Source organism: Balaenoptera borealis (genome assembly GCF_965194805.1).
Source record: "Balaenoptera borealis genome assembly, chromosome: 12".
Lineage (NCBI taxonomy): Eukaryota > Metazoa > Chordata > Mammalia > Artiodactyla > Balaenopteridae > Balaenoptera > Balaenoptera borealis.
In genome coordinates, this window is record NC_138869.1 from 63,190,941 (window position 1) to 63,214,933 (window position 23,993).

The 23,993-nt window shown below is 36.1% G+C and overlaps 1 protein-coding gene across 1 annotated transcript in view; it reads right to left on the reverse strand.

The window, feature by feature from the left end:
- KHDRBS2 (KH RNA binding domain containing, signal transduction associated 2) overlaps positions 1-23,993 on the reverse strand; it is a 699,319-nt gene that overhangs the window by 543,580 nt on the left and 131,746 nt on the right. The gene's annotated exons all lie outside the window — the stretch shown is intronic.

Genomic DNA, 23,993 nt, shown 5'->3' on the forward strand with positions numbered 1-23,993 from the left:
TTCAACGTTATGTTTATGTTTCAAGAAAGATAACTAGTAGAAACATAAAACACAGTAGTATTATTTTCATTATGCCAACTATTGTAATGTGTTTAAAAAGGACCAAGTTTCTTATTCTCTTCCCTTCTAATGGGTTTTAGAGATTTCCCATAAATTCCTGCATCAAGACCAGAAATCATGCATCTTAACATGAGATGAAAATAGTTTTGAACCAGATTAGCATGGCCTGCTTTGGTCTGATTTGCTCATGAAAAGTAATTGAGTATCTAAGGTATGGATCAACATTTTATTTTCTGTAAAGGGCCAGACAGCAAATATTTGGGGCTTTTCAGATCACATGGTCTCTTGGAATTACTCAACTCTTGTTGTAACACAAAATAACTGTAGACAATACATAAACAAATGGGTATGGTTATACTCTAATAAAACTTTACCAAAACAGGCCATGAATTTGATACATGGGCCATAGTTTGTCAATGCTTGTGGACTAAATCTCATGACAATACGTGAAAATGGAACTAAGGCAGCTGAAAGATTTTATTCAAATCATATAGCTTAATAAGAGGGAGTTTCACTAAATGATTCCCAATTAGGAGATATGCTCCTTTAAGTATGAGGAACTCATTATAACTAAATATTCAGCACCATTCCATTACTATATAAATATGTTTAATCCATTATAATGTATTCAAGATTACCTTAATTTTGTATGAGTACTGCATAAGTAATAGCGTTTGCTTTTGCTTAGGTAGTAGAATTGATTTGATGATGTTAAGGCTTTGATTTTTTTCTCCCCTAGGAAAAAAAAATTAGAAAAACAATTACAGTGTAAGACTATCACTAATGTTAAAATGTCATTGAGTGGTTACCACAGTGAAAAACCACAATCATGTGAGATTTCTTGTTCCTGCCTGGCAAATGGTTGCCAGTCACTTTAAAAGCACAGCAATATAGACACAGAGTCTTTTAGTCTGTTCCCTGAGGCAAAGCTCATAGCTCTTTGGTGACACGTGTAAGAACTTACTAATGGCACCGGCAAAGTCGGCCTGGCCTTCCTATTTGAAATGTGCTCCTCTCCTTCCCCACTGTCTGGCTGGAGCCCCTGGATGCTAAACCTCACCTGATAGACTTTCAGGTCTTTCTAAAATCAATGTAATGCTCAGATTTTGTGACTGATTGTTTCATCTTCTAGATTTCTGGCATCTAAAGCAGACAATCTTCCAGGGATTAACTCAGGGTAAGCATGTTAGCCAGGTATAAATCAAAAAGCACTGCAAGATTTATATTAAATGACAACTGATATTTGGCCTCAGAGTCAGTGAACAACAGAGAGTGATGGAGACTTGGGCAGACCGGAGGGGGCACAGCCTATCTAAGGAAAGAGTCACTATGTCTCACCAACTGATTAGTAACCTCAGGCTACAAAAGCCCAGTAGTATTCTCTTTTCCAATTTTTTCATAAAATAAAATTTTAATTCAATAGGTTTTCTATGTGAAATACCCAGGTTGAAATGCTGCCCACTAATTCCTGTTTCTTAAATACTATGAGGATTGAACATGCACTTCATGAGCTGCCACTTTAGAAACGTGGACCTAAGGTTTAATAAAGTATTTTAAATGTTTGGATTCATATCCTGATGTTCCCATAGCTAAATGTGCAGTTTCCTCTAAGCAGTACAATTGTTGTTCAATGGGATTTATTCAGCTGGGATCTTCAAATCACATTGAATATCTACAATGTGTTGTCCTGCCATGTTTGTCACCCTGCATGCTGGTTTTGCTGCCATGTTCACCTGCTCATGTCCTGTTCCCTCACTGGCCAGGCCCACAGTTGACAGACTTGTGGGCTGACACTTCTATGACCCAGGAGCACAACCATGATTGATCACCATGTTCTGAATAAGACTTAGAGCCAAAGCAATAGCATGCAAAGGCACTCAATAACCTTCTGTCTGCTTGACTCCAAATACTGTATGCATAAAGGTTATCGTAGCCTCTTCTCCAGCCATCTAGGTGATTTTGACAAGCTCCAATTATTCTGTAATTGCATCCGTTTTTCAACAGTTATGCCCTTGGAATGAATTTGCTCTTTTGACTAATCAGATAACTAGAAGATGCAGCGCCACTTCTGCAATAAAACCAATATTGATAAGAGCCTGCAATAAAACCAATATTAAAAGATCCATATTTCAGGAGAAAATTAGACTATCAACTGTGATTTATGTGAAATTCTTGTTATTTGTAAAGCAAGTGGGCCTCTAAATTTCTACTTATGCAAAATTCAACCAAAAATATTACCTCTTACTACTTTCACCAATTCAAAGGCTAATAAAAAAAAAGTGATTCTAGAGTGAGTTGCTCATATTGCATTTTCACTTAATCCTAAAATAGCAGTCTGTTGCCAAACAAAAGAAATAACAGGATAACTGAAGCTTGTCAAGACCATCTAGGAGGTTGATTAAACCTAGAAATGGTTCTGTGTGAAATTGACTGTAAACTAGAATTTACGAACCCATTATACTTTGCAGATATTACTGATACAGATTACTCCCTCAAGAAAAATTTAAGGAAAATGGAGATATGTCATCAAAAACTATATGTGTTGCCATTACAACAAAGTATAAGGTCAAATATAAACAAACCTGCATAGTTAATGTTTTATCTTAACAACCTGAAAGCATGTTTTTACAAGAAGAGTGCAAAATTGATATTAAATTATTCCAAGGCAGTGCATAAAATGGCCACTGGCAAGTCATAAGTAATTGTTTGCTGTGCACTTTTCCCTCAGAAAATGCAATGCTGCTCTTTTAATCCTGAAAAAGACAGTGCTAAAAACAAATTGACTTTTTTAAAAGATGGACAACAATTTGAAAACTTAGTATTTAAAATCTTTAGATTTTATTACTTTTAAAAAATCCTTGACAAGAATTTTCAAAAACAATATTTCACTAGATGCCACTAGAAAGGCAATAGAGAGAATATATATTACTTTATAAAAATGACTTTGTTAATTTGAGTTTAAAAGTTTTTTATCATTTATATATATTGACAAGTCTGGAAGAAATATAACTAAATTCTGAGGCTACACTTTATTGCCCCATCTCCTAAGATTGATTCAATCTACGTAGTTCTCATTCTACAGTACAATGTACACTTAATCAGAGTGATTAGAAACTGATGAGAACAATGACAAGGTCATTGACTTTTATTTATTTATTTTTTATTAAAGTTAATTGATTTATAATATTGCATTAGTTTCAGGTGTACAGCATAGTGATTCAATATTTTTGCAGATTATATTCCATTATAGATTATTACAAATGAATGACTTTTAAACCATTAGAGTAACATGACATACGTCAAACCACTCACTAAATAGCAATCACAGTGAGAGCTGCCATTAGCCCAGCTCCCCTGCGGATGGTTTATGCTCTGCCTCTGCCCCTAATGCTAGTTCCACCTCTCAACTTTGCCATGTGGGATTTCACCTTTGCAACAGCTATCTTCCCCTGGCTCATCATATTTACTTTCAAATATTCATTTAGAATATTTTAAGTGTCTGGATATAAATAAAAAATAACCCAAACTCCATGGTCTATTCATCTTATTCCATAATTATAAACACACAAAATTTCCAGAAAATCTTTTTCTTTAAATCTTTTCTTCCATATTTTTCTTAAGCTCCTAGCTTTCTGTAGTTTCCATGAAGAATTCCCAATCTCTTAATAATATGTAAAAATGATACAATATTTAGAAATAAGGTGAAATAATTGATATAGTTTCTGGTCTGTAGCAGTCACACAATGAAAAATATTTATATGCAGGAAATGAAAAGGGATGAGGTAGGAAAGATGGGTAGCATACAAATAATGGGAAACATCCTACATGATATGAAGAAGCTCAGATATTGCAAGCAGATTTCCATTTTAGATAAATAATTCTGGCAGCTGAGCAGAGAATACATTTGTGGGGCAAGACTAGAAGCAGGGACAGTTGGGAGACTTCTTTAATAAACATGGAAAGAAATGACAGAAAATTCTGGGTAGTTAAGAGTTCTTCATCAAAAGTCCATTAATGGGACTCATAGAATTCACAAGCCCTCTGAAATATATGTATAACTCCTTGTGCTTCTGTAATATACACGTTACCATCCACTCATTTATCTTGTCAGGACAAAATGTCCATATATATCAATAGAATCTCAAACAGATGTACAAATTAAAACCAAAAACATTAAGGACCACTAGTAGTGTAAAGTGTCAGATGCTACAGATTAAGAATGAAACTCTGATGAACACTGATATTTAAGGGCCAGATAGAGGGAAAAAAGGCAAACAGGAAACCCATAAAAGTATTAAGGAGAAACTGGTAAATGCAGTGTTTTAGAATTGAAGGAAATATAAAGTTTTAAAAAGTAGATTGAGCTTAACTGTGTACGATGGAGCATGGAAGTCTTGCATAGGAAGAAATTCTATTGGTGTTTAAAATTAGAATGATGCTGACGATCTAAGGGAACAGTTTTGAAAGAACAGTGATTTACAATCAGGGAAGATACTGTTACATCGGGGACATTGGAAATTTGAATTTGAAAATCAGTGTTTTCTGATTGTCAGAACTACTGAAGTTTAATTCACAGGATCAAGGAATGCAAAACATTTTCAAAAGTGTGGAACAGTCTTGAATAAGGCAGAAATGAGCATGAAAGTCAAAATGAAGTGAACAGGGAAATTAATGGCAGTATAGAACTGAACACAGTGGGAATAGAATTATTTTGTAAAGCTAAACAAGAAAGAGGGGAAAGATATTAGACAACAGTTAGGTGTATACTTCCTTTTTAAAATGGAAGAGATTAGATATCTATATTGACTAAAAGGGAAAGGCCCATAGAAAATGTGATACTGACAAATAATAATAACAAAACAAGGCTCTAGAGGAGATTAACGGATGATGTGAGAATTGGCAAAAAAAAAAAAAAAAATTGTGATTTGAAATTAGGCAGGGAAGAATAAACTTCACCCTATGTGACAGAGGAAGGAGTCGGCCTTAGGTTTTAGAGAAGGGGGTAGATGAGGAAGATCCTGCCTGATGGCACTGGCTTTCTCAACAAAACAGGACTGAAGTTCAGTGCAGTGGATGCTTCTAATGTTTCTTCTATTTACTGTTGCAAGTCTCCTTTTCCCCAAAATATCTTTTTCTTATGCATAACCATTTTTAGTATTTTTAAAGAACTGTATCATAGGCTTCATGATAATCGTATTTTATATAGCCAGTCTTGATATAAATATGCAAACAATCTCTAATTTTTTATTTACTTATTTGTTTGTTTTATGAGCACATAAAACATAATCCCATGCATTACTCTGGCACATGTTAACAGATAGGGTAGGTGGATTTCCTTTGGTGCCTTTCATTTACGTGGGTACTAAAATAATTCTACCCTTAGATCTTAAGTTAGAAGCAAAGCTGATGTGCAAAGCTCTTAGTTAAATTTATTGTATCTGAAGCATATTTCCCAGTGTGATTTCCCTGGGCTAAAATTTTTGCCTTTCCTGATGCTTTATCAAACAATACATGGAGTGGGAAATACCCCTGAGTAATTTTACATAGTCCATATTTAACTCATCAAAAGTAGAGAAAGAAAAATGACAACCACCAATCCTAGGGCTTTTTGCATCTCGACTACCTTCCTCTTCTGTAGAACTTCTACACTTTTCTTCTGATTGTACTCAATTTGCAGGAATTACAGAAAGAATAGTATGGATGAGGGCAAGCAAGAGGGGTTGATCTGTCAAGATATTGTAAGATAGCAGTGGGTAAATGTAGCTAGGTTTCCAGTTGGCAAAGGCCAAGGTCTACACAAAGAGGATATAAAATTGGAATATGATTTTTTTTAAAAACTGCTGCCTTCCTCCTGTTTAGTTGTTGTTTTGTTTTACGCTTCTATTTGTGCTTTGATGGGTAAAATGTGTCTTGTTGCCTGAAAGATTGCTGGTTAACATTCCCTGAATGTACAATTTTGCAACCTTGCATCTCTTGGGATCTATTTACCTGGATTTCCATGAGAACATCAATAAGCAGCTGTCTCAGGCTGGCCTGCCCTAAATGCCGACTCTGAGACAAAAGGTGCAGTGTGAGTGGGCCATCTGGGAGGGAATTCCAGGATGAACTAGGGAAGTGAGGAAGTGAGAAAAGGAAGTGAAGAAGGCCAAGAAAAGGCCTAACTCATCAGGTTACTGCTGTGAGCAACTGCGGCTCAATCCCCTTGGGACTTCTGTGAAACATTGTAGACCATCCCTCAGGGTTATCCACCCAAGAAGTGAAGAAACTCGGTAATTGTCCCCAATACCTTTTGTCATTGGCAAGGGGCTGCTACCAAAGTCATTAATCCCTTGGCACCTCTGACATGATCTGTGTCTGGACTGAGAGAAAGGTCTCAAGTAGCTATTTGAAGATTCTTCAAGTAGGACAACGTTGCAACGTACTGGATGGAGTGTAATCATCTGCTCTTGGATAGTCATATATCTGAAATGTTTGGTGTTGTATGGCAGGTATTATGATCTCATTCTTACATTTTACCAGTCTATCTATGTAGTCATGTAGTTTTAGCTAGTCAGGTAGTCAAAAGTTTATACTATTGTTTATTTGGTGTTTTCCATACAGATAAGCTTTTTTTTTTTTTTTTTTTTAACTATGAACATTACAAAGGTTCAGCTTTCAAAACAAGAAAAAATATTCCACCTGGAACAGAGACAGTAAAAGTTCACCCTTTTTGTAGAGTAGGTAGTGATTATATTTTATTACCATTATTACTATCATATGGGGGTAAGCTAAGTTGTGCTTAAAATATTAATTTCAAACTTTAGACCTCAGATCTTAGCCTCAAATTGCAAAGGCAATTCTATCTGTATTTTAAAACATCCAAAAATATGTCTCTGAACATATCTGTTCTAATTGACCTAAAATTATTCTTTGATTTAAATTCCAATCATCTAAACCTGCATATGCTCTACAAGAATCCAGATTAATTTAGAGGATACAAGTCTCAGGAAGTAGCCTCATTCCAAAGAAATTTTTGGTAGAGTGAACTCTTTAATACTACTGTCCATAAACACTATTAGCTCTTCTAAGTACCTAACCAAGGTGTTTGTTTTATATATAAATATGGGTGTATTTTCCATCAAAAATGTGGAATATGATTATTTTTAAGTAAATATCAGTACCGCTGTAAACTTAAGTAAACATCTAGAACACCACAATGGAATAAGCAACAAGAATGTTTGAAGAAATTTCAAGTTAAGAGGAAATAGGACTACTTTAGGTCAGGATAAACTATGCCCATGAACTTAGGAAGTAATAGATGGATGCTAAAGCTTCTATCAGCTGTATGTTTATAATTTTTAAAAGAACTGTATTCTGAAGTTCTGTAACGAAATATCTACATATTACAAACAAGCAGGTGGTGAAATGCATCTAGGAAAACGTTATATATAGAGAGAGATAGAGACAGAGACAGAGAAACAGAGAGGGTAAATTCCCAGTTCCAATGCACTTTCTTCTTAGGAGGTGATTTTGAGCAATTCTCAATCGTATAACAGTCATTTTCGTCTGGTAAGTTTCAGGGTACTATTCTTTTCCCTCTATTTTCGAACGACAGGTTTAGAACAGAATGTAATATTCTAAGAGTCTGATTAATGCAGAATAGAATTACTGTCTCACTTATTCTGAATAGCTTGCTGCTTTTAAAGCTGTCACACAATATGGATTTATATAGACAGTACTTCTGAAAACTCTATTGGGAACAAAATACATGTCCTTATAGTTATCCCTTTTTAAGATACAAAACATAGATCTAAATTCAATTAGTCAATACAACTGCCATCGAAAAAGCCAACAACAAAGTGTGGTGAGCCTACTCTTAGTGCCTCATATGAACCAGTGATAAAGTTAACACCCGTATGTCCACCGCACACCACTAAACATGTCTTTCAAAACTGACAATTAAAACCAGGTACAGGGGCTTCCCTGGTGGCGCAGTGGTTGAGAGTCCGCCTGCCAATGCAGGGGACAGAGGTTCGAGCCCTGGCCTGGGAGGATCCCACATGCCGTGGAGCAACTGGGCCCGTGAGCCACAATTGCTGAGCCTGCGCGTCTGGAGCCTGTGCTCCACAACAAGAGAGGCCGCGATAGTGAGAGGCCCGCGCACTGCGATGAAGAGTGGCCCCCACTTGCCGCAACTAGAGGAAGCCCTCGCACAGAAACGAGGACCCAACACAGCCAAAAATAAATAAATAAATAAATAAAATTTTAAAAAAACCAAAAAACAAGAGTGAGATGTGGAATCGACTCTAGCATCATTAAAACAAAAAACAAAAAACAAAAAAAACAGGTACAGGGGCTTTGCTAGTGGTGCAGTGGTTGAGAATCTGCCTGCTAATGCAGGGGACATGGGTTCGAGCCCTGGTCTGGGAGGATCCCACATGCCACGCGGAGCAACTGGGCCCGTGAGCCACAACTACTGAGCCTGCGCGTCTGGAGCCTGTGCTCCGCAACAAGAGAGGCCACAATAGTGAGAGGCCCGCGCACCGCGATGAAGAGTGGCCCTCGCTTGCTGCAACTAGAGAAAGCCCTAGCACAGAAACGAAGACCAAACATAGCAATCAATCAATCAATCAATCAATAAATCTTTAAAAAAAAAATAACCAGGTACATTATTTCAACCAGGTACCAATCCTCTTAGTTACTTTTACCTGTGTTCTATATTTCTCTATTATATCATGAAGGAATTAGTAAAATGCCTCTCATAAAACAAGAATGTTAAGTCTACCATATTTTCCTGCCTAAAAAGTTAGCTTGACATGATTTACATTTAGAAACCCATGCTGGTTATTTCTAATTATACTTTTTTCCTGTTTTAGTTATTAGCAAAATATGCATTTTTAAACAATAAATCCTTTCAAAGTAGCATTCAGGTCAACCAGTTAGTAGTTTTATAAAAAGCATACTCTAATGTTTTATGAAAATTAGTAGGCATTTACCCATCTTGAATCCCTCAGAACTCTTAATACTTATGTCTCTTTTCTCCAACAAACACTGATGGTGGCTCAGCAGTCTTATCTGCAAGCTTCCCTGATATCTGGATATGTATTTTCTATGTTCTAGGGGACAATGTTCATGTGAAATGGCTACATGCTCTTTAAGATTTACTGTTATTTGGATCTGAGTTTCATCTTACCAATCAATATTTACTCTCATTTTTTTGAAAGACACTACCTGATTTAGTTTGGAGGATTTAAGAACAGGTTCTTTGGAAAAATACCATTTAACCTAATATCTCACGGATAAGCAGTTTTTAGGTATGGTAAGCAACATGAAAAGAATATGCCAATAAGAAGATGCAGGGTATGTTAGGCTCTGAGATGAGATTGCATGTAACCGAATGTGCAGTGCATGAAGAACAATGTAAGGGAAGCGGCATGTCTGTGAAGTTAGGAAGGGAGACCAGGTAATATACCTTGTGGAGCACTAAGGATATTTCCTATCTGATGGGAAGCCATCAGATTGTTTTAAGCAGTATTCATGATTGGATTTATATTTTTAAAAGATCACCTGAATACTACCTGAAAATTGGATGAGAACGGGAGCAAGACTGGAAGCTGGGAGCACAGCTGTTGCATTAGTAAAAATTAGAAGATTAGTACAAATAAGATCTCAGAATGGGTGGAGAGAAATGGATAAATTTAACTATATTGAAGAAGTATAATTTAACTATATTGAAGAACCCACTGCGAGGGTTCAGAAAGAAGAGGGTGTCAAGAATAAAATCCAAATATCTGGATCATGCAACAGGAAGGCTAGAAGTGCCATAACCAGAAGTAATAAATATGGAGGAAGGCTATTTGTGTAGGGTAGGGCTGCGCATATTGTGTTTGAGATAATGAGGGACATACAAAAAGAGATGAGACTCAAACAATAGAATCAATTTTTCTATAGTCTATGCAAGTGGTATTTTTGGCCATGACAATAAACATAATGTGATGTGTTGGAGAGAGCAGAGACAGAAAAAAGTTGAACTTCAAGGGTTTCAACAGGGATGTTCAATTACACGGAATAATTATTACAGTGAAGGACATATTAATTATATCACTAATGTTAATTAATGACATAATACTGAATATAAAAGTCCATATGCAGTTTTTAAATAACAAAATGAAAATCAGTTATCTTTTTGGTATCTACTGTTACAGCCTAAATGTGATAATGTGGCTGCCTGAATGTTTACAAGAAGTTCCATGTAAGGTACTGTGTAACCTACTGTTTACATTTAAAAATACATTGTCATGAACTTTCTCTGTCAATAAATACAGAACTATAGTATTATTTTGATAAGTTTATAATTTTTCTTTTGAGAGCTATATCATAATTTATCAAATTTCCTAAACATCTTGGCTATTCATATTTTTTATTTTAAAAAAGATTGTGATGAACACCTTTATACATCCACCTATTTGCCATTGTTTAATTATGTTCTTTTTCTCATTAAAAATCTTTTAAATGTATCAGTGTGGCCCATCAAAAAGTGTTCCAATTAGCATTTCTACCAACCATACATAAATATACTACTGTACATATTTTACCAAACCTGGGTTTTAACTTTCATTTTACTGTTGCCAACTTAATTAACATTTGAGTTCTCTTTAGTTTGCATTACTTTCATTATTAATAAGGCTAAGCACTTGTTTCATCTACTTATAGGTATTAGTATGTTTTCCAATTGCCTGAATGGCTCTTGTAGTGGTCATTAGAGGTGCTAAGAAATAGTCTAGCTCCTTCTAGGCATACACTGTACACACTGATTCCTGGGTAGCTAGGCTGGGCCTTGTGTGGCACTTTAGTCAATTAACTATGAACAGAAGAAATGTCACTACCAGGCAGAAGCTTTTAGAGCCAGTGTGTGATTCACTGTGTTGCCTTCCTCCTGCCCTGGTGATCATGGGATTGTGGGTCACATGGAACCTCTGTCAGTTTGAGTTCATGAGTGACCATAATAAGCAACCTCAACCCCCACCCCCCCACTGGCCTACCAATAATAGATAGGTAATAGGAAGAAAAATAAGCTTCGATGTATTATCACACTGGGATTAGGGAGTTGTTCATTCCTGCATCATAATGTAGTTTATATTAATTTGTATTTCTTTCTGTTTTCAACTATGGATTTCATTTTTATTACTGATTTGTAAGAGTTCCTTTCATATGTTAAAGTATTTTTATTTCTATTTTGTTTATATCATTACTATTTTAATGCAGAAATCCTCAAAACATTCTTTTTTCATTATGAGATCTGACCTTAAGATTCTTGGAGGCCTTCACTCTACTAAAATATTCAATCTAGACTAGAAAATATACAATTTTTTGTATTTAAATTTTCAATACACTAAGTTATACTGGAATAAGGTATGAGACAAAATAACTATTTCTACTGCAGCTACGTTATTTGTTAAATAAAATATTTCTTACAAAGAATTTGACATGCCAAATTCTCACATTGTAAATTCTCACACATACTTGGGTCTATTTCTCCACTTTTCTAGACTGATCCATCAGTGCATGAAACAAGGACCATAGGTTTTTATTTTTAACTATTTTTTTTAGAGTGTATTAGATTTACCATAAAATTGAGAGGGAGGTACAGAGATTTCCTATATACCCCCTGCCTCACACATGCATAGCCTCTCCCATTGTCAACATTCCCACCAGATGGTATGCTTGTTTCAACAGATAAACCTACACATCGTAATCACCCAAAGTCCACGGTTTACAGTTCACTCTTGTATACATTCTATGGGTTCTGACAAACATAATGACATGAATCACTCATTAGCGTATAATATAGAGTACTTCCACTGCGCTAAAAATCCTCTGTACTCTGCCTAATCACCCCTCCCACCCAGCTCCTTCAACCACTGATCTTTTTCCTATCTTCACAGTTTTGCATTTTTCAGGATGTCATGTAGTTGGAATCATACAGCACGAAGCCTTTTCAGATTGGTTTATTTCACTAATATACATTTGTTTCCTCCATGTCTTTTCATAACTTGATAGCTTATTTCTTTGTAGTGTTGAGTAATATTCCATTGTCTAGACATACCACAGCTTATCCATTCATCTACCAAAGAACATCTTGGTTACTTCCAAGTTTTGTCAATTATGAATAAAACTTCTATAAACATCTGTGTGAAGGTTTTTGTGTGGATTTAAGTTTTCAGCTCCTTTGGGTAAATATCAAGGAACATGACACTTGGAGCATACGGTAAGACTATATTTAGTTTTGTAAGAAAACACCAAACTATCTTCCAAAGTGGCCATACCATTTTGCATTCCCATCAGCAAGTGAGTGATACTGTTGCTCCACATCTTCTATAGCAGTGCATGTTGTCAGTGTTCTTGATTCTGGCCATTCTAATAGATGTGTTGTAGTATTTTTAATTGTTGTTTTAATTTGCATTTCTATGATGACGTATGATGTGAATCATTTTTTCATATGTTTATTTGGCACCTGTTTATCTTCTCTGTTGAGATCTCTTTAAGGTCCTCGTCCATGTTTTAAATGGGTTGCTTTCTTATTCTTAAGTTTTAAGTGTTATTTTTATATTTCAGATTTATCAGATGTGTCTTTTACAATATTTTCTCCCATTTTGTAACTTGTCTTCTAAGTCTCTTGATACTGTCTTTCACAGAGTAGTTTTTAATTTTATTGAGGTCCAGCTTACTAATTATTTCTTTCATGGATCATGCTTTGGTGTCTTTTCTTAAAAGTCATCACCATACCCAAGGTCATCTAAATTTTTTCCTATGTTATCTTCTAGGATTTTTATAGTTCTGCATTTTATATTTTTAGTTAATTTTTGTGAAGGGTGTATGGTCTGTGTCTAGATTGATTTTTCTGGATGTGGACATCCAGTTTTACCAGCACCATTTGTTGAAGAGAGTATCTTTGCTCCATTGTATTGCCTTTGTTCCTGTCAAAGGTCAGTTGACTATATTTATGGGGATCTATTTCTGGGTTCTCTATGCTATTCAGTTGACCTATTTGTCTAACCTTTTGTCAATACCACACTGTCCTGATCACTGTAGTTTTATAGTAAGTCTTGAAGTCAGGTAGTATCAGTCTTCCAACTTTGTTCTTCTCCTTCAATATTGTGTTGGCTTTTCTGAGTCTTTTGCCTCTCCATATAAACTTTAGAAAAAGTTGTAGATATCCATAAAATAACTTGCTGGGATTTAGATTGAGATTGTATTGAACCTATAAATTGAGTTGGGAAGGGCTGACATCTTGACAATATTGAGTCTTCCTATCCATGAATGTGGATTATCTTTCAAGTTATTTATTTCACCTTATTTGATTTTGTTCATGAGAGTCTTGTAGTTTTCCTCATAGAGATGTTGTATTTTGTTAAATTTATACCTAAGTATTTACTTTTGGGAGGTGGTAATGTAAATGGTATTGCATTTTTAATTCTAAATTCCACTTGTTCATTATTGGTAGATAGGTATGCAACTGACTTTTGTATATTAATCTTGTATCCTGCAATCTTCCTCTAATTGCTTGTTAAAGAGTTTTTTTTGTCAATGCTTCTGGATTTTCTACATAATCACCAATAGATGATTATGATATCTGTGAATAAAGACAATTTTATGTCTTTCTTCCCAATCTGTATACCTTCTATTTTCTTCTCTTGCCTTAGTCCATTAACAAGGGCTTCTAGTACAGCTTTGAAAAGGAGTGATGGGAGGGGACATCCTCACCGTGTACCTCATCTTACTGAGTTTTTAATCATGAGTGGTTATTGGCTTTTGTCAAACGTTTTTTCTACATTTATTAATTTGATCATGTAATTTTTCATTTTTAGTATGGTGATGTAATGGATTACATTAACTGATTTTCAAATGCTGAACCAGCCTTGCACACCTAAGATAACTCCCATTGGGCCATAGTGTATAATTCCTTTTTTTTTTTTTTTTCAGATTTGATTTGCTAATAATTTGTTAAGGATTTTTACATCTATGTTCACAACAGATACTGGTCTGTAATTTTCCTTTCTTGTAATGTCTTTGTCTGGCTTTTGTATTAGGTCATGTTGGCCTCATAGAATGAGTTAGGAAGTAGTCTCTCTGCTTCTATCTTCTGAAAGAGATTGTAGTCTTAGTTATAATCTTTTTCAAACAGGTTTATTGACGTATATTTACATATCATAAAATTCACCCATTTAATGTATACAATTTAATCATTTCTAGTACATTTGTAGTCTTGTGTGATCATCACCATTCTCCTTCTCCTCTTTATCCCATCACTCCACCCTGCACTCTTCTAACTAGTATTTAATTCTTCCCAAATGAAATTGGTTTGTGGAGGACACATGTATTAGTTTGCTAGGGCTTCCATAACAAAATACCACAGACTTGGTGGTTTAAACAACAGAAATTTATCTTCTCACAGTTCTTGAGGCCAGAAGTCCAAGATCATGTTGTTGTCAGGATTGGTTTCTTCTGAAGCCTCTGTCTTTGGTTTACAGTAAGCCGCATTCTCACTGCCCTCACAGGGCCAATAAACCTCTATGTGCATAAATCCCTGGCAACTCTTGTTAATTGAAATTTACTCTTCTTATAGGGACACCAGTCAGACTGAATTAGAGCCCACCCTAATGGTCTTTGTAACTTAATCACCTCTTTAGGGTTCTCTCTCCAAACACAGCCCCCAACTTACAATGGTTCAATTTATGACTTTCTGACTCTACAATGTTGTGAAAGTGACATGCATTCAGTAGAAACCATACTTCAGATTTTAAATTCTGCTCTTTTCCTAGGCTATTGATATAAAATCCACCCATTTTATATTCTCATGATGCTGGGCAGTGGCAGCGAGCTGGAGCTCCCAGTCAGGTACATGGTCAGGGTAAACAACGGATACACTTTATAACCATTCTGAACCAAGACAACCACTCTGTTTTTTTTTTTTTTACTTTCAGCACAGTATTCAATAAATAACATGAGATATTCAACACTTTATTATAAAATAGGCTTTGCTTAGATGCTTTTACCCAAGTGTAGGCTAATGTAAGTGTTCTGAGTATGTTTAAGGCAGGCTGGGTTAAGCTATGATGTTCAGCAGGTTAGATGTAGTAAATGCATTTTCAACATATGATATATTCATCATATGATGGTTTGGTTTATTGGAAAGTAACCCCATTGTAAGTTGAGGAAGATCTGTAGTCACATCTGAGATAATTAGGGTTAGGGCTTCAACATATACATTTGGGGGAGACACAATTCAGCCCATAGCAACAAATATTATTTCCTTTGAACAAAACACCTTCTACTACTCAAGATAATAAAGGCCATATATGACAAACCCAAGCAAACATCATACTCAATGGTAAAAAACTGAAAACATTTCCTCTAAGATCAGGAAGAAGACAAGGATGTCCACTCTTGCCACTATTATTCAACACAGTCTCGGAAGTCCTAGGCAATCAGAGAAGAAAAAGAAATAAAAGGAATACAAACTGGAAAGAAGAAGTTAAACTGTCACTGTTCAGTAATCAAGACAGTATGGTACTGGCACAAAAGCAGAAATATAGATCAATAGAACAGGATACAAAGCCCAGAGATAAACCCACGCACATATGTTCACCTTACCTTTGATAAAGGAGGCAAGAATATACAGTGGAGAAAAGACAGCCTCTTCAGTAAGTGGTGCTGGGAAAACTGGACAGCTACATGTAAAAGAAATTAGAACACTCCCTAACACCATACACAAAAATAAACTCAAAATGGATTAAAGACCTAAATGTAAGGCCAGACACTATTAAAGTCTTAGAGGAAAACATAGGCAGAACACTCCATGACATAAATCACAGCAAGATCCTTTTTGACCCACCTCCTAGAGAAATGGAAATTAAAAAAAAATAAACAAATAGGACCTAATGAAACTTAAAAGCTTTTACACAGCAAAGGAAACCATAAATAAGACCAAAAGACAACCCTCAGAATGGGAGAAAATATTTGCAAATGAAGCAACTGACAAAGGCTTAATCTCCAAAATTTACAAACAGCTCATGCAGCTCAATATCATAAAAACAAACAACCCAATCCAAAAATGGGCAGAAGACCTAAATAGACATTTCTCCAAAGAAGATATACAGATTGCCAACAAACACATGAAAGAATGCTCAACAACATTAATCATTAGAAAACTACAATGAGATATCATCTCACATCGGTCAGAATGGCCATCATCAAAAAATCTACAAATAATAAAGCGGGAGAGGGTGTGGAGAAAAGGGAACCCTCTTGTGTTGTTGGTGGGAATGTAAATTGATACAGCCACTATGGAGAACAGTATGGAGGTTCCTTAAAAAACTAAAAATGGAACTACCATACAACCCAGCAATCCCACTACTGGGTATATACCCTGAGAAAACCATAATTCAAAAAGAGTCATGTACCAAAATGTTCATTGCAGCTCTATTTACAATAGCAAGGACATGGAAGCATCCTAAGTGTCCATCAATGGATGAATGGATAAAGAAGATGTGGCACATTGTACAATGGAATATTACTCAGCCATAAAAAGAAACGAAATTGAGTTATTTGTAGTGAGGTGGATGGACAGAGAATCTGTCATACAGAGTGAAGTAAGTCAGAAAGAGAAAAACAAATACTGTATGCTAACACATATATATGGAATCTAAGAAAAAAAAAAAAAAAGGTCCTGAAGAACCTAGGGGCAAGACAAGTATAAAGACGCAGAACTACTAGAGAATGGACTTCAGGATATGGGGAGGGGGAAGGGTAAGCTGGGACTAAGTGAGAGTGGCATGGACATATATACACTACCAAATGTAAAATAGACAGCTAGTGGGAAGCAGCCGCATAGGACAGGCAGATTAGCTCGGTTCTTTGTGACCACCTAGAGAGGTGGGATAGGGAGGGTGGGAGGGAGGGAGTTGCAAGAGAGAAGCGATATGGGGATATATGTTTATGTTTAACTGATTCACTTTGTTATAAAGCAGAAACTAACACACCATTGTAAAGCAATTATACTCCAATAAAGATGTTAAAAAAACAAAAAAACAAAAAAACTGTCACTGTTTGCAGATGACATGATGCTACACATAAAAAATCCTAAAGATGCTACCAGAAAACTACTAGAGCTTACCAATGAATTAGGTAAAGTTGCAGGATAAAAAATTAATTTACAGAAAGCTCTTGCATTCCTATATACTAACAACAAAAGATCAGAAAGAGAAATTAAGGAAACAATCCCATTTATCATTGCATCAAAAAATAAAATAAAATAGATAGGAATAAACCTACCTAAGGACGCAAAAACCTGTACTCAGAAAACTATAAGATACTGATGAAAATAATCAAAGTTGACACAAACAGATGGAGAGATATACCACATTCTTGGATAGGAAGAATCAATATTGTGAAAATGACTATACTACCCAAAGCAATCTAAAGATTCAATGCAATCCCTATCAAATTACCAATGGCATTTTTTACAGAACTAGAACAAAAAATTTCACAAATTGTATGGAACCACAAAAGACCCAAAATAGCCAAATCAACCTTGAGAAAGAAAATACGCAGCAAGAGGAATCAGGCTCCCTGACATCAGATTATATTACAAAGCTACAGTAATCAAAACAGTATGGTACTGGAACAAAAAGGGAAATATAGATCAATGGAACAGGATAGAAAGTCCAGAGATAAACGCACGCACCTATGGTCACCTAATCTATGACAAAGGAGGTACGAATATACAATGGAGAAAAGACAGTCTCTTCAATAAGTGGTGCTGGGAAAACTGGACAGCTACATGTAAAAGAGTGAAATTAGAACACCTCCTAACACCGTACACACAAAAAAACTCAAAATGTATTAAAGACATAAATGTAAGGCCAGAAACTCTTAGAAGAAAACATAGGCAGAACACTATTTGATATAAATTTCAGCAAGATCTTTTTTGATCTACCTCCTAGAGTAATGAAAATAACAAAAATAAATAAATGGGTCTAATTAAACTTAAAAGCTTTTGCATAGCAATGGAAACCATAAACAAAACAAAAAGACAACCCTGAGAATGGGAGAAAATATTTGCAAATGAAGCAACTGACAAGGGATTAATCTCCAAAATATAGAAACAGCTCATGCCACTCAATATCAAAAAATATACAACCCAATCAAAAAATGGGTGGGAGATCTAAATAGACATTTCTCTGAAGAAGACATACAGATGGCCAAACAGCACATGAAAAGATGCTCAACATCACTAATTATTAAAGAAATTCAAATCAAAACTACTATGAGGGGCTTCCCTGGTGGCTCAGTGGTTGAGAATCTGCCTGCCAATGCAGGGGACACGGGTTCAAGCCCTGGTCTGGGAAGATCTCACATGCTGCGGGGCAACTGGGCCCGTGAGCCACAACTACTGAGCCTGCGTGTCTGGAGTCTGTGCTCTGCAACAAGAGAGGCTGCAATAGTGAGAGGCCCGCACACCACGATGAAGAGTGGCCCCCGCTTGCCGCAACTAGAGAAAGCCCTCGCACAGAAACAAAGACCCAACACAGCCAAAAATAATAAATAAATAAATAAATAAATTTAAAAAAACAAAAAACTACAATGAGGTGTCACCTCACACCAGTCAGAATGGCCATCATCAAAAAATCTACAAACAGTAAATGCTGGAGAGGGTGTGGAGAAAAGGGAACCCGCCTACACTTTTGGTGGGAATGTAAATTGGTACAACCACTGTAGAGGACAGTATGGAGGTTCCTCAAAAAACTAAAAATAAAACTACCATTTGACACAGCAATCCCACTCCTCAGCATATACCCAGAGAAAACCATAATTTGAAAATATGCATGCACCCCAATGTTCACTGTAGCACTATTTACAATAGCCAAGACATGGAAACAATAAATGTCTATCAACAGAGGAATGGATAAAGAAGTTGTGGTACATATATACAATGGAATATTACTCAGTCATAAAAAAGAACAAAATAATGCCATTTGCATCAACATGGGTGGACCTAGAGACTTTCATAGAGTGAAGTAAGTCAGACAGAGAAAAACAAATATCATATGATATCCCTTATACGTAGAATCTACAAAAAGGGTACAACTGAACTTATTTACAAAACAGAAGTAGAATCACAGATGTAGAAAACAAACTTATGGTTACCAGTGTGTGAGGGGGGAGAGATAAATTGGGAGATTGGGGTTGACATATAGACACTACTATATAAAAAATAGATAACTAACAAGGTCCTACAGTATAGCACAGGGAAATCAACACACTGTAATGGCCTATATGGGAAAAGAATCTAAAAAAGAGTGGATATATGTATATGTATAACTGATTCACTTTGTTGTACATCTGAAACTAACACAACATTGTAAATCAACTATACTCCAATAAAAATTAAAATTAGAAAAAAGGAAACTCCTACTTACCATGCAGCATCTATGGTGCAGTGTTCTCTCTTTTTTCCCTTCCTAGTTTATCCTTTCCCTCTCCAGGCTCTCACATCTGGGACCTTCCTCTCACTGTACTGCTTTTGGTTTTGGAGAGTCAGTTTTGCATTATTTCTTCCATCCTATTCAGAAACTCATCTTCCCTTCAGTTTCCATATTTTTAAGCCAGAAAAGGATACTCAAATGGGGTTTGGTAGTAATTATGTTGATGAAATAATGAAACCGGTGCCTGTTTTTTCTGGGTCTCTACCACATCTCTGTTCTCAGATATTCCATATGCATACTTCTCCCCTTGAAAATTATCATGTAACTTCTCCTTTATTTGACCCACAAGGCAAAATTGTATGGCTACTACCCTCAGAGAGTCATTGATTGTTATGAATTAATACTTCCCAGAAAAAGAAAATAGTCCTCTGAAGTTTTTAAACTTTCCTCATTATCTCACAGTTTCCAAAATCTCTCCCTAAATTCTTAGGTCATCCAAAGTTGTACCTTGGATGACCAGTGTCCCAAATCACCTAAACAAAACAAAACTTTGAAGAAATCACTGCTTACTGCCTGTTTTCTCAGCTATTCCTTACTTCATTAAGTCTTGCCTTTAAGTAACTACTTTATAAATAGATTGTAAAAGAAGAAAATAAAAAGGTTTAAAGCTTCCCTTACATGCTTTATTCAACTTGGAAGTACGGCTTATACATAAGTTTCTACAGACTTGATTCACATTCCTTTAAAATATATCCTCTATTACAATGCTTTCATTTTACTGCCAATGTCTCTTATCCACAGAGTAATCAATTGTTATCCTTAAAAAAAAGTAAAGGGGGCACATGCACAAAAACTCCATTTATGTGTCAACATGTGTGAAGTGACCAAAAGAAAGCTATCTGCTAAATCATAATTACACCTTTCACAAGTATTTCCAAATTGATTACTGTAATTCAGCACGGGACTAAGCACAGCACTGTGCCCCTGTAGCAGAGAAGCACAATTTATCTCCTCTGTACCAGCCCCTATTCAAGGGTTAAGAAAAATGACATGTCTACACATCTATGACAATGCTAACTTTTTTAAATATCAGTAGACAAATTCAAATGCAGATACAAAATTTTTTGTATAATGATTAAGCATAGTGTTCTCCACTGGTTAAGGGCCCCCAGCCTTTTAGTAGTGAATTTGGGCATGTTCCCACCGTAAAAGGCTACATTTTTATGCACAAGTGCACACCCCAAGCAGTTATATTTACACTCGACTACTGAGATCTCTTCCTATTAAAAATGCTTTACAACATAAGACCTACAAAAGGACAGTCACAAGACCATATGCACACTTATCTAGCCCTCAGATTGGTTCCTCCTCAGCGATTACACTTCGGGCATCTGTCAGTTATTCTTGCCTATGGAGTTGTCTAGTCCCGTGAGTTTAGAGGTTTGCACTATGTTGCCTCAAGTTCCCAAGAACAATCGATCCTAGCGATTCAAAGACTTTGGAGATGGCCCAATCTGAAGTAAGCATGATTTTTTTTCTACCTCTTCCCAGAAATATTGTACTAAGCAGAAGATCTTCCTTAAATCTGCCAAAAATAGCAGTATGTTTAGTAAGCTAGTATTTTCTTATCTTATAAATTACATTGTATTTTCTAAAAAGAGAGAGAAAGAGAAAATATCCCACTTCCCTTAAGTCACTGGTCATTGGATGTTGCTTAATTTCACTTTGTTCAGTTCCATCAGGGTTTCTTCTTTTTTCAATTAGGTAAGGCTGTAGCTGTGACTCTTTCAGGACACCACAAAAAAAGCTGCTACTCAAAGGTCTTTTACAGTAATACTATGTTAAAAGAGGGATGCATAATAACAAAGAACTCAAATAATTCTCAAACCCTAGGAAGTGCCAACGTTTCTGAGAGGGTCTCAGGATAATATGGAAAGTGCAGTGTCTGGAGGGGATGATAAATGTAATGATTAATCACTTACAGTGTCCTGTTAAGAAGGGGTGTGTCTGTGTGTGATAATGCTGATAGCATCTTTTTTCTTTACACCAAGGGTTCTTTGCTTTTCCCTATTCCTGGTGTCTGAGGAGGTCAAACATCTGGTGACTAAGTAATTCATTTCAGCACTAAAAGCCTGCATGTGAAAGGCTAACAAAAAGTTCTTACAAGTGTTACCATTGTGGAACTAGGAGAAAATAAACAAGGACAGACAGGCTCCACAGCATATAAAGAAAACGTTAAATGTTCTGAAGAAAGCAAACTGGAATTGTAATTACTATTCATTCATGGTAAATGGGTTTAGATACATTTTTTATATTAACATTTACAGAACAGACTGACTTCATAAATTGACTTTGGAAATTAATAAAAAGTTGTTTGTAACAGCATTATCTTGGGGCATATTTTTTGATTATAGCCAATATACAAAAAAAAAAAAAAACAATATCCTGGTGTCCTCTTTTTAAACAGTCTATTCTCTGACCATAGACTAAACCTCTAGTTCTTATCATTTACCAATATAAACAGCAAGGCCCATGACATGGACATAAATTAATCCACCAAGGCACAGCTCACTGCCCCTTATGAGCATGGACCCTGCTCAGCACTAAGAGGAAGGAGGTAAAGGGCATCCTTAGCCTTGAGAAGCCCACAAGTCCTGGAGACAAGAAACTGTACGTTAACAGAGGTTCACAGTGCATGCAGTGTGGTAAGTGTGACAACATAAGTAAGCACAGGGGCCATTGTGAGAACTAAAAAAGGTAAATCCTCTCTTTTCAGTCAAAGTTGCTTTAACATCACAGCACCAACAGGCCTCTGGGTGTTCACTTGTGACATCCAGAAGAATCTTACCCCTTCATCACTGCCTCTCCCCTGTCCCTCCCTCTGCACATGTTAATTCACCAATGTCTTAAATCCCTTTCAGACCCTCTGAGGAGCCTTTGCTTACTCTGGAGTCCTGCACTGGGGCTACCTTCCATGTTTCCGACCCCCTGCAGCTCACCTGTGGTCCACACTGTGCTGTAGGGTCTGCTTACCTGTCTATTTCCCAAGCAGAAAGCTCTTTCAAGGAAAAGTATTTAAAAAACAAGTATTACTACTGGTATTTGTAGTTCCACTGTCTAACGTAGTACATGGCAAAAATAATTTTCTTGACAAATATTTATTAAATACATTAACTTATGGGAAATATAACTGATATAATACAAATAAAGCACTTTCTAAGAATTCAACAAACATCGATTCTTGTAAAGCTAAGTATAACATGGTGCAGCATGTAAGAACTTACTGAATAAGTAATAGTAAAAAAAGAAAAAAAAGGATTAAAAACATAACCTCCATTAAAGGTACACTGTGATAAAGGCAACCTACCACCAGCACTTTCACCCCTACAGGCTTGTTAAGTTAGATAAAGCTGTGTTCTAACCTTTTACATCTAACATGTCCTAGCACTGATGGTAAGCAATCTATCTAACTCAACTGAATTCAATTTTTCTCTTTCACATGTAAAGTGAAGTTATAGTGTTTACAACATAAATTGTTAAAAAGACTGAATGAGACAACAGATGAGAAGCATTTAGCTCTGTGGCTGGCATGCAGTCCATCCTGAATCCACACTAATCTTCCTTTCTCCACTCCATATCCATGGTAGAAACAGCTCCCCCCTGGGGTCAGGGCAGCATCTTCAACCGCTGCCTAGAAAAGGGGAAACAGTACATTCAAACCAGCTATGCTGGGCTGCTTCATTTGAGGCCACCTTCCAGGCTCACATGTAGGGGAGTAAATGTGGCTGGTCAGCAATGGCCCTGGTGATATGTGTGCTGCCACCATGTGGCAGTTGATACAGAGATCATGCTTGGAAGATGTTTAAAATGTCTTTAGAAATTACAACACACATTGGGAGCTTGCTTACCAGTCTAGAAGTTGTGTTAAATGTTTGATATGCATTTTCTCATTTAATTTATAACTAAAGAAAAGAAAAGAAAAGCCTATGAGGTTGGTGCTACTTTTTCCCTGTCTTAGAGATGGGCACAGGTCACTGACATGGGAAGGGCAGCCCCTTGCCTGCATCTGTGCTAGAGCAATATTTGCATTCAGAGCAGTCCCATTTCAGTACCTAAACAACAAACCATAATTTGCCCTTTCTTTCCAAATGATGTTCCACTAAAGATTGAAATCTGAATTATTTAGAAAAGTATTTGCTCTAAATGAACAATTTTCAAAGCACCCAAATAAAAAATGCTGGTTCCTCTCTCTTCACTTACTTGGGTATTTTGCTTCAGTGTATAAGCTGCTTTTCTCACAAGGAGTTTGTTAGTCCTTTAGGATCTAGGGCTGGTCTTAGAAGTCTTTCTATTCCCAGAACCCAGTTTTTTTTGTTTTTTTTTTTTAATAAAGGAGACATCAAATCAGTGTGTTAATGATTTTAATTTATAGTTCTGTAAGCAACTGACAGATCTCTATCTTATTCT